The 11422-nt window shown below is 36.1% G+C and overlaps 1 pseudogene; it reads right to left on the minus strand.

Annotated features, from left to right (window-relative positions):
• Window positions 1-818: 818 nt before the first annotated feature.
• LOC114389871 lies at window positions 819-10264 on the minus strand (annotated as a pseudogene).
• Window positions 10265-11422: the final 1158 nt, after the last annotated feature.

Here is an 11422-nt window from a genome sequence, read left to right on the forward strand (position 1 = left end):
ACTTTATCATTTAAAAGACATCAATACACTACTACAATTTATTGATTTAACATCGTAAGCTTAACATTGGTTTTTTGAAAAACCGATGTTAAGAAAAGTGCGGTGGTATTTTCGTAAATAAGTTAACTTAATTAGCATCGATTTTGAAAAAACCGATGTTAACTAGTTGATGTTAACATCGGTTTTTCCAAAACCCAATGTTAACATTAATATCTTAACATCGGTTATTGAAAAACCGATGTTAACATCAATATCTTAACATCGGTTATTTAAAAACCGATGTTAATACTGTAAAGTGAACATCAGTTTTGTTTAAGAAACCGATGTTGTCTCATTCATAAGTTAAAACCCGAAAATCCATTTTTCCCCCACGCGATTAGTTACCAAAACCCTTTCTCCCTTTCTTCCTCATCGCTCAGGCTCAAAAGACCTGTCTGTCCTCCTCACTCAAGCTGCCATTGAGGTTCGTGTTCGGGTTCGCATAGGCTCCACAAGTTCCCGTTCGTGACTGCCGCGATTTTGGTACGTGGGCAAACCTTCATGTTGCTTTAACCTTTATCCCTATAGAATGTTAACTTTGGGTTGGTGAGTTGGTTGTTTCGTAGGTTTTAGACATAGTCTTGGCTCCTAGTTGGTGGGTTCATGAGTTGGTGGGTTCACGAGCTGGTGAGTTCGTTGTTTCTTAGGTTGCTCTCTTTGGCACTTTTGATTTTGTAATTTTTCTCTTCAACTTTTGATAGTTGTAACAATTCTCAGATTTTACTTCGAAGGGATAGCATTCGATCTTCATTCTCCTTTCATTGTCTGTTATTATTTCTTTAAATAATGGTCACATCTAATGCCTCTAACCTAATAATCCCAACAAAATTATTAGCTTTTGTCTTAGCATCTTCCACTTCTTCAATCTCAATCCTTCTCATATCAGCGTCCATCCCTTCAAGTTTTTTCTCCCCATTCCTATAAGGCTTGGTCTTTGAACAAGCACCAGCCTTATCTCACTCGCCTTCAAAATGTGCAAGCAAAAATGTTGTTACAATTACATCAATTCCATAGCCTTTACCCCCTCTCCTATCAATTATGCTATTAAGGGTAGTCCTTAGAGCCTTTCTTAAAACATCATAAAACCCAATTTCAGTGTGATTAAGGCCAGGATAGTAGTGACACCCTAAAACTGAACCACCCTTATAGTACACTACATGATGCAAAAACCGATGCCCAATTGATAGCACAGTAATGTTGTCGTCATCGTTCCAGTAGACAAGATTCGGGGTTGAACCAGTGGATAACATGCAAGAAAGGGACTCTAATTGGTTCCTAAGCATTGAGTCCCCAACAAAAGCTACATGCTTGTTGCTAATGAATTGGAGAAAAGTTTGAGGCTCAAACCTTGTAAGACTACATTGACTTGGTTTCCATCTCCAGTATAGATAGCCAGAGTCAGGCCTTCTACGTGTTATGCAATTCTTGCCTTCTTTGATTGTACTACAGGTTGTACTATTGTACAAAGGGCCTCTTCTATCTCGGATCCATTTGCCATCAAAGTAGTCACATGGGGTCTCATAAGTTTTTTCCTTTTCTACCAATAAGGAACATGTAAGTCTAGTGAACAAACAAATCCTACATCCCAAATTGCTAATTAGTAATTACAATTCGACAAAACTTAGATATATATAGTTCCTTTGATGCTTTTATGTTGTTGTCAAACAAACTAGAATTGGAATTTTATCTATGTTGCCAACAAAGAAATATGTAAGTCTAGTGAAGCAACAAATCCTACATCCCTAAGTTGCTAATTAATTGTAATTTGACAAAACTTAGATACAGTTCCATTGATGCTTTTGTGTTGTTGTTGTCTAATCAAAATTGGAATTTTACCTCAAATAATCTATGTGGACATTTAATGCAACCCTTTATTATTATTACAGATTAATAAAACTCCAATTCTGAATTTAAAAATAATGCTAAAACTGCATGTAAGTTTTGTCAACTATAACTCAAGACAAAAAACTATCAATAGTATAGTTTTGACTAAATGAAATTATCAATTTAAGCATACATGTACCTGGCAAAGAAGGTGGTGTGGAAGCAGAAAGAGAAGATTGTGGGATGATGGTGGTGGGAGTGGAATAAGGAAGCTCAGTTTCTAGAGATGGAGGGAAAGGTATAGGGTAAAAGTATAAGCGAAGTAAAACTATGAGAAGAAGAGTACAGAAGGTCCAAGGAATAAAAACTATATGCGAAGTAAGGATTGCCTTAAAGTTTCTCTTTGGTGGTACTCCTAGGCTTAGGATGTGATAGCCTATCTAAGAGATTAGGATCATATCTCTACTTAAAGCAATATTTATAATTAGAGGAACAAGGAAAGGAAAGGGCTTATCTGTAGTCAGCATGATTTGGAGGGTATTGAGAATTGTAAACAAAGTCAGTTCGATTAGGAAGCAAGAGGATATGGAGACTCAGAAAATGAGATGGAACCTAGGTGGAAAGAATCAAAAAGAGTAGAATTTTACTATTGAAAATTGAACACAAAGTGGAGAATTGAATAAGGATCTTTCCTCCCACTCCCTAATCTGATTTATCGAACATAGTGGAGCTTGGTGTCACTCTTCTTTCTTAGGCCAAACTGCCACTACACTACTGAGTTCCAGCATTTACTTGATCAACAGGTTGCCATCTTCAACTATTGACAATGGGGTTCCTTATCACAAACTGTTCAACAAACTTCCTCATTATTCATTTCTTAGGGTGTTTGGTTGGTCATGCTTCCCCTTTCTTAGACCATACAACAAGCACAAGTTCCAATTCAAATCTCAGGAATGTGTCTTCTTGGGTTATTCCTGATGGAAGCTTGCTTGTGGAGCTTCTATGGAGGCTGGATCTTTGAGCTTCAATGAGGTCCTTCAATGGTGATTTTCCACCATGGAGATGCAGCGGACAATAAAGGAGAAGAGGTGAGAGGAGGCACCATCCACTAAGGAATAAGCCATGGAAGAAGGAGCTTCGCCACCAAGAATGTTCCTTGGATAAAAAGCTTGGAGAGGATGCTTCAATGGAGGAAAAGAAAGAGAGAGAGCGGGGAGCACATAATTGAAGGAGGAAAAGGGGGAGAGAAGTTGAACTTTGAGTTGTGTCTCACAAGACTCTCATTCATCAAAGTTACAATAAGTGTTACACATGCTTTTATTTATAGACTAGGTAGCTTCCTTGAGAATCTTTCTTGAGAAAAATTCCTTGAGAAGCTAGAGCTTAGCTACACACACCCCTCTAATAACTAAGCTCACCTCCTTGAGAAGAGAAACTAGAGCTTAGCTACACACCCCCTATAATAGCTAAGCTCACCCCCATTCCAAAAATACATGAAAATATAAAAAAAGTTCCTACTACAAAGACTACTTAAAATGCCCTGAAATACAAGGCTAAAACCCTATACTACTAGAATGGCCAAAATACAAGGCCCAAAAGAAGGAAAAACCTATTCTAATATTTACAAAGAAGAGTGGACCCAACCTTGGCCCATGGGCTAAAAAAATCTACCCTTAGGTTCATGAGAACCCCAGGGCCTTCTTTAGCAGCTCTAGCTCAATCCTCTTGGAGTCTTCTATCCAATACCCTTGAGGGGTAGGATTGCATCATCCCCTCCACCTTGGAAAGGATTTGACCTCAAATTCCGAGGTTCTTCATACTCTGGGCATCTTCCCTCGACACCTGTAAAAAGAATAAAAACATATGTATTAGTGGTATTGGCTATGTTGGAGTAGAGTAAGGTCTGAAAACCCCTTTCATGGAAATCTTCCCATGAGGGAACATGGTTCCTCACCAACTGAATGAGTGGTGCTACAAGTATAGAAAAATATGGAACAAACCTTTTGTAAAAGTTTGTTAAGTCATGTCAGCCCCAGATTTCCCTTATACTTGGTGGAGTGGACCAATCAGGAATGACTTTTATTCTCTTAGGGCCCATAGGAACCCCTTGATCACTATTTAAAAAATTAAGGAAAGTAATGCAATAAAGTGTACCTTTTTCTGTATTTTCATGTTGATTATTCCTACAAAAAAATACGACAAACCTAAGGTGTCCCATATGAGCACCTAAGTTTGTATTAAAACCAAAAATAAGAACAAATCTACCTAATGAGTCCCTATGTACATGAATCATGAAGATGTTGGGTGCATGGCTGATTTTACAAAAGAAGGTTGCAACACTCAACACATTCATCATATCACTTATTTTTGGGATTTGGTGCCTAATAATACCTATTTTGGGCATCAACAAAGCACAAGGATTTAAGCTCTTACGAACCAAACCCTCATCCAAAAAATCCTTTACTTGAGGAATAACCTCAAGCCTAAGAGGTGTGGCAGTGCTAACAAGTGTCTTTTTACAAAGGAGAAGATGTGGAGGTTGTCTAAGAGGGGAAGTTTCTTTAATATTTGTATTTATTTCAAAATGACTTTCCTTCTTAGCTAACCTCTTGGAGGATACACTTACCTCCTTACACTCCTCCTTAACCATTAAAGGTTGTCCTTCTTCTTGGGGGTAGATTTCTTCACTAGATTCTTCCCCTTTTGCTTCTTCACTTTCACTAGAGGAAGGTGAAGTAGTAGCCTCATCTTGGCTACTATAAATTTCTTGGCCCCTCATAATCATGGTTTTCTTAGTGGGGCATTGAGAAGTAATGTGTCCTCTTCCAAGACATTTAAAGCACTTTATGGAGCTAGTCTTCCCTTGCATACTAGCCTTAAGGGGTTGCTTTTCTATTGTCTTCCCCTTATCATCTTTGGGCTTAGAAGTGTCACCCCTAAGATGCGTTGACCTTGGTCTTTCTTTGGATAAGAGTAAGAGCCATAAGATTTTGAAGTAGACTTCCTTTTAAGTTGTTGCTCTACCCTTATTTCCAAATCTAAGTTAGCCTCTACATTGTCCTTCCCATGGAAGTATGGAAGGTTAATGTTAGCCTCTTGAGGCTTTCTTTCCTTTTCTCTCCAATGGGAGTGAGGTCTAAGATGTGCCCTATGCCTTCCTTAATAATAGTCACAAAGTTCTTCACTTAGGCTCTTGCAAGAGTTATGACTACTATAGGAGGCATGTTTTTCTTTTCTTAACTCTTTTAGTATTTTCCTTCTTTCTTCTTCCCTTATTTTCTCTTTCTCATCTTGACTTATTTCTTCCACTCTTTTTTTCTTTTTTCTTTTCTCTCTTGTTTTTCTTTCCACAACTTAAGGGATCTCAACTCATCTAATATCTTATACAAGGGGTCCTTAGGAGTAGAACCCTCACCATTAACACTAGATGAAGAATGAAAACTCATGTTTGTTTCTAAGTTGTGATTCTTTCTTGTTGGGGGTTTGAAAACAAAAGGTAAAAGAAACTATGGTTGAAACTAGCCAAAATAAACACTTAAAGAGGTGTGAAAGATAAGGTAAAAACTAATTGGTAAAAGGTAAACTATCTAGGCGGTTTGACAATGGAAGGTAAAGGAAATAAGCTATGAAAGTAAGCAAGAAATGTAAATTAGGCGAATCCTAAGAGTGTTTGGATGACCGCATTTAAGGTTCCCAACAAAACACTCCCAATCCTAAGGGAAAATTGCCTAAAATTATTACACACAAATGGAAGTAGGGTGACCTATTGGAGGCTCCCAACTTACTTCCAATGAAAGTAAGTAAATTGTCAATTATAAAATTACAAAAATGTCCTCAAGTTTTGGTGGTTGTTCTCTCTTTTGTGATTCACTCAATTTGGAGTGCTTCTTATTCCAATAGCTCTTAAGGTGGTTGGCCCCTTGCTTCTTGACTCAAATTCTTCAAGGGATGGCACCAATCCTCCTTTCCAATTCCCTATATGGCAACTCACAAACAAGGAAACAAAGAGACAAGCAATAACCAAAGACAAAAAAAATGAAATGAAAGCTAAACCAATGGATTTTAACAAGACAATTTTTCAAGGATTATTCAACAATTAAAGCAATGAAAAGGACATAGAAGCAAGTTAGGACTCAAAGAGAAATTTAGAATGGCTCTAGAGTAGAGTAAAAACAACTAAAAAAAGACTCAACAAACCTCTAGTTTTGGCACTTGTATTCACACTAATTTTAAATTTAAATTTAGAAACTAAGATTGATATAAAATAGGCACCAATTATAGAATAAAATTTGAGCCAAAACAACAAGCACACTTCTTTTTCACTTTTTTTTCCTGAATACTGATTTTTCTGCCAACTTGTGTGATTTTTAGTATTTTTTCATTTTATACAAATCACTTGGTTCTTTTCTTATAACTTTTTTCCAGATGTCTAGAAAATTCAATAAAAAATTTAAGCTCAAAATTCGAAGTAACCAATTCTCAGTAATTTTTACAAGTTTGTATGTCCAAGCTTCCAGCACCAGTGATTTCAGACTTTGAATTTATTTTTAGCATGGAATATTGATTGCCTTGGGCTTACTTTCAACCTTCCTATGTATGTTGAACTCAATAGGCTTGTTTACCCCAGTTTTAGGAGTTCAATATTCACTTAGGATCAAAATTTCAGCCAGCAATTCATTCACCAAAACTCAAATTCACAATAGACACAATCATAAGGAAACCTAAAAGTTCAAGAAAAGGTTCACAATCAAAGACTCTCTAAGAATTTTGAATGAACATGTTAAGTACTAATTTACATGCAAGATTTGACTCAAATCAAATAATAGGCTAAAAGAATTTCATACACTCATGAACAAATGAGTTAGACAAAGAAACAAGAAAAATAAAATTCAACACAACTTAAGAAATCTTATGTGACAAGTTTCATTACTAGACATGACTTCTATGACAAAACTACAATAGGTAAACAATTCACTCTAGATTTTTGAGGTTTTCTTCTACTTTAATGTTTTTGTAAGAATTTTATGGTTTAGGTTTCAGCCACAAAAAAAATAACAAGACAAAACTCAAAGGAACCTAAACTCAACACAATTCATGGTTTAAGAACAAGAACAAGAAATTTGAACCATAGAAAATCAAATCTAGCTTCTATAGCAAGTTTAATCGTGGAAACTCTAAACAATTATGTTAAAAACATTTAGCACAAGACATGTGAGGAGATACATGGAGAAAAATGAAGAAGCAACAATGGAAGAGAAGGTAAAGCAAAAAAATTAATGGAGGTTTAAGGAGCACCTACTTGAAGCTCTTATGCTCTAATTACCACTTGATGGAGGGAGCTTCTATGGAGGCTAGATCTTTGAGCTTCAATGAGGTCCTTCAATGGTGATTTTCCACCATGGAGATGCAGCGGAAGATAAAGGAATAGAGGTAAGAGGAGGCTTCATCCACTAGGGAATAAGCCATGGAAGAAAAAGCTTTGCCACCAAGAATGTGCCTTGGATAAAAAGCTTGGAGAGGATGCTTCAATGGAGGAAAAGAAAGAGAGAGAGAAAGAGAGAGAGAAAGAGAGAGAGGGGAGCACGAAATTGAAGCATCCTCTCCAAGCTTCTTATCCAAGGCACATTCTTGGTGGCGAAGCTCCTTCTTCCATGGCTTATTCCCTAGTGGATGGCGCCTCCTCTCACCTCTTCTCCTTTATCTTCCGCTGCATCTCCATGGTGGAAAATCGCCATTGAAGGACCTCATTGAAGCTCAAAGATTCAGCCTCCATAGAAGCTCCACAAGCAAGCTTCCATCAAGTGGTAATCAGAGCACAAGAGCTTCAAGTAGGTGCTCCTTAAACCTCCATTAATTTTTTTGCTTTACCTTCTCTTCCATTGTTGTTTCTTCATTTTTCTCCATGTATCTCCTCACATGTCTTGTGCTAAATGTTTTTAACATGATTCTTTAGAGTTTCCACCGATTAAACTTTCTATAGAAGCTAGATTTGATTTTCTATGGTTCAAATTTCTTGTTCTTGTTCTTGAACCATGATTTGTGTTGAGTTTAGGTTCCTTTGAGTTTTGTCTTGTTATTTTTTTGTGGTTGAAACCTAAACCATAAAATTCTTACAAAAACTTTGATGAATGAGAGTCTTGTGATACAAAGTTACAACAAGTGTTACACGTGCTTCTATTTATAGACTAGGTAGCTTCCTCGAGAAGCTTTCTTAAGAAAACTTCCTTGAGAAGCTTCTTTGAGGAAACTTCCTTGAGAAGCTAGAGCGTAGCTACACACACCCCTCTAATAACTAAGCTCACCTCCTTGAGAAGAGAAGCTAGAGCTTAGCTACATACCCCCTATAATAGCTAAGCTCACCCCCATTCCAAAAATACATGAAAATATAAAAAAAGTCCTTACTACAAAGACTACTCAAAATGCCCTGAAATACAAGGCTAAAACCCTATACTACTAGAATGGCCAAAATACAAGGCCCAAAAGAAGGAAAAACCTATTCTAATATTTACAAAGAAGAGTGGACCTAACCTTGGCCCATAGGCTCAAAAAATCTACCCTTAGGTTCATTAGAACCCCAGGGCCTTCTTTAGCAGCTCTAGTCCAATCCTCTTAGAGTCTTCTATCCAATACCCTTAGGGGGTAGGATTGCATCAATTCCCCCTCTCACAAAGGCTACAAGTGCCTAGCAACTGATGGCAGAACCATATGAAGCTTGATTGTAACTAAGAATAATATTGAGCAATGATTTGACTAGAACCATATGAAGCTTGATTGTGAACCTCATTACCTTATTTGAAGCTTTATTCACACAACATACATTGCTGACACAAAATTTCTTGAATTATATATGGAGAAATTTCTTCAATTCGATCTGGCTTATTAGCTGTCACAAGCTAGCTGGCCTCTTCATAAGGTACTCACCTACACAAGTTTTGGCATGTTAAGTTACTTGGTTTGTGCATAGTGTTATTTCATTTATTAAGTGGATATTCATATTTCTTTTTCGTTCTTGTTTATAGCAACCTAACTTGAATTTGAAGTAGGCATTGATATCTTGTAACTAAGAATAATATTGAGCAATAATGTGACTAGAATCATATGAAGCTTGATTGTCAACCCCATTACCTTATTTGAAGTTTTATTCACACAACATACACTGCTCACACAAAATTTCTTGAATTATATATCAGAAATTTCTTCAATTCTGGGTTATTAGCTGTCACAAGCTAGCTAGCCTCTTCATAAGGTACTCACCTACACTAGTACACTTTTGATTTGTGTGTTGGTGCTTAGCTATGATGTGACTAATCAGGTTAGTGAAAATTGATTGTGCAGGGATTGAGCAGAAAGCTGGTCCATATATTGGCTGCCTTGCTTTTTCTGGTTTCTTGGCCAATTTTCAGGTATCCTATTTCTTGAATTTTTGAATCATTCATACTAGTTCAGGTGTGTAAACTGTAATGCATTAATTGTTGGTGCTGCTGCATTGTCTGAAAATCATATAGCTTAGATTGTCCAACAACTGAGATGAACCTGATTTGGATGCAACTGAGATACACAATAGAATTATTCTTTCTTAGTTAAAAAAACTACAACTAAAAGTGGGACAACATGTTTGTGCAGATTAAATAAGGGAAGAAAATCAAAATAGAAAGGAGAAAAGTCTATTTTAAGTCAAATGAGTTGAATTCATAATAAAATCTTCTAGATTAAGCAAACCACTAGACATCCACTTAGAAACTGAAACCCCAGTTTGAAAAGCAGGTCCTATGGTGCAACTAAATTCTGATCTGCAAACTCAAAAGAATATTCTATAAATTAACCTTATTCTGAGCTAATGAATCTAGTGCAAACAAAATGAGCATCATGAAAACATTAAAAGTAAAATAAATAACAAACAACCATAGACTAACAATACCAAGGAAGAATTGAACAAACAAGAGAAAAAGGAAAAAATAAATAAATAAAAGTTGAAAGTGATGAGACAAGAAAGAGTCATTCATTGGAAGTGATGAAAAGAAAAAGAGAGGAATAACACATCAAAGCCTAGTATGAACAATCATGTAGTATTTTTAAACAATCAAAGCCTAGTATGAACAATCAAAGCATGTAACACCACTCATGGTTGCGGAGATGAAATGATTCAAGTCACCAATTGCAACAAAACACAAACAATCACAATTCACACATCTTCTTGGGTTGGCTTTTGATGTTCAATTTTTTGTGATGGAGGAGTTATTAATGTTTCCTTACGCTTAGTCTGTGAAAGTTCTCCAAATTTAATTGATATCTTAGCACCCTCAAACTTGGCAGTCACACTGTCGGTGTCATAATCAGAAAGAAGAGGCAATTCTAGATTGAAACGACGCCATCTGTTGTCAGTGATCAGTCGTTCACCCATTAGCCTTAGGGTGAGCTTTGAGGTCACTTGAACATTCAATTGATCCCTTCTAAAACCTGTATATGGTGATAATAATATCAAAGCAGATGAAGTGTATTTCTTTTTTATTTTTGCAAATGCATAAAGTTATATGACAAGGACATGCGTCTTTTCTATAGTTTTGTCAACTTATTAGCACATTCTGCCAAAAGATAAAAACCTAATTCTTGGTCCTGTTGCTTCTCTAATTTTTTTTTGAACAACCATATTCTCTAATTATCTTAAATTTTTGTCGATTATTGAAGTTACATTTCCTCACAAACACTCTAGACTTTATAAAAATACTGAAATTTAGAAATAACAAAACTAAGACTTGCATTCACTATATTTGTTCCTATTAAGATTTGAAAATCCAACTTCAAGCTTTCCAATTGTATAATACTTTCTTGAGTTGCATTGAAACTGGAAAAGTGCATATTTTTTATACACTCATTGATTCTCCTTTAATTTGAATTGTTTAATCACTGACATAATGCATTGCTCTGTCTAAAATAAATTAAAAATCCATGTTCATGCTTTCTAATACGGTAAAATAGTTTCCCCAACTATGTTAAAGCCAGAAGAATGTCTATTTCTGGTACACTCAATTTCTGAGAATACCACACTAAAAGCCCGCAACACACTCTACTTTAAGAGTAGACATTTGCCCTGTGCCTCAACCCGTGGGCATATCGCCATGCCATGATGAATATTATTGAACATACTTTTGTACCTTGTACCTTAGAAGTACACTGCCTTTACATTTACAATGTTGACAGGAGCATAGTAATTCTGACCCATCATTTCTTGACATATGGTGAGGCCTTGGAAGGTTTCTTTTACCAACTCATAGTAGGTGTCATTCTTGATTGCAATGTAGAGTGTGTTATGCTGATAGATGTTTCCTGAACATGAACAGAACACAGGAACAATGATTGACTTATTGGACTTTTTAATCATACATTATAAAACTAATTATTACACATTTGTTGTTAATTAAGTACTAGTATTAATGACAAATGAGCAATAACATATTGAACCCTTGTTTGTTGCATCATAAGCTCAGAGACACTTATCATTTTGTTGTTTGCATCATCATTGATGATATTCATTGTTGGAGACTATTGTTACTGAGCATTA

This window comes from Glycine soja, chromosome 16 (assembly GCF_004193775.1).
Source record: "Glycine soja cultivar W05 chromosome 16, ASM419377v2, whole genome shotgun sequence".
Classification (NCBI taxonomy): domain Eukaryota; kingdom Viridiplantae; phylum Streptophyta; class Magnoliopsida; order Fabales; family Fabaceae; genus Glycine; species Glycine soja.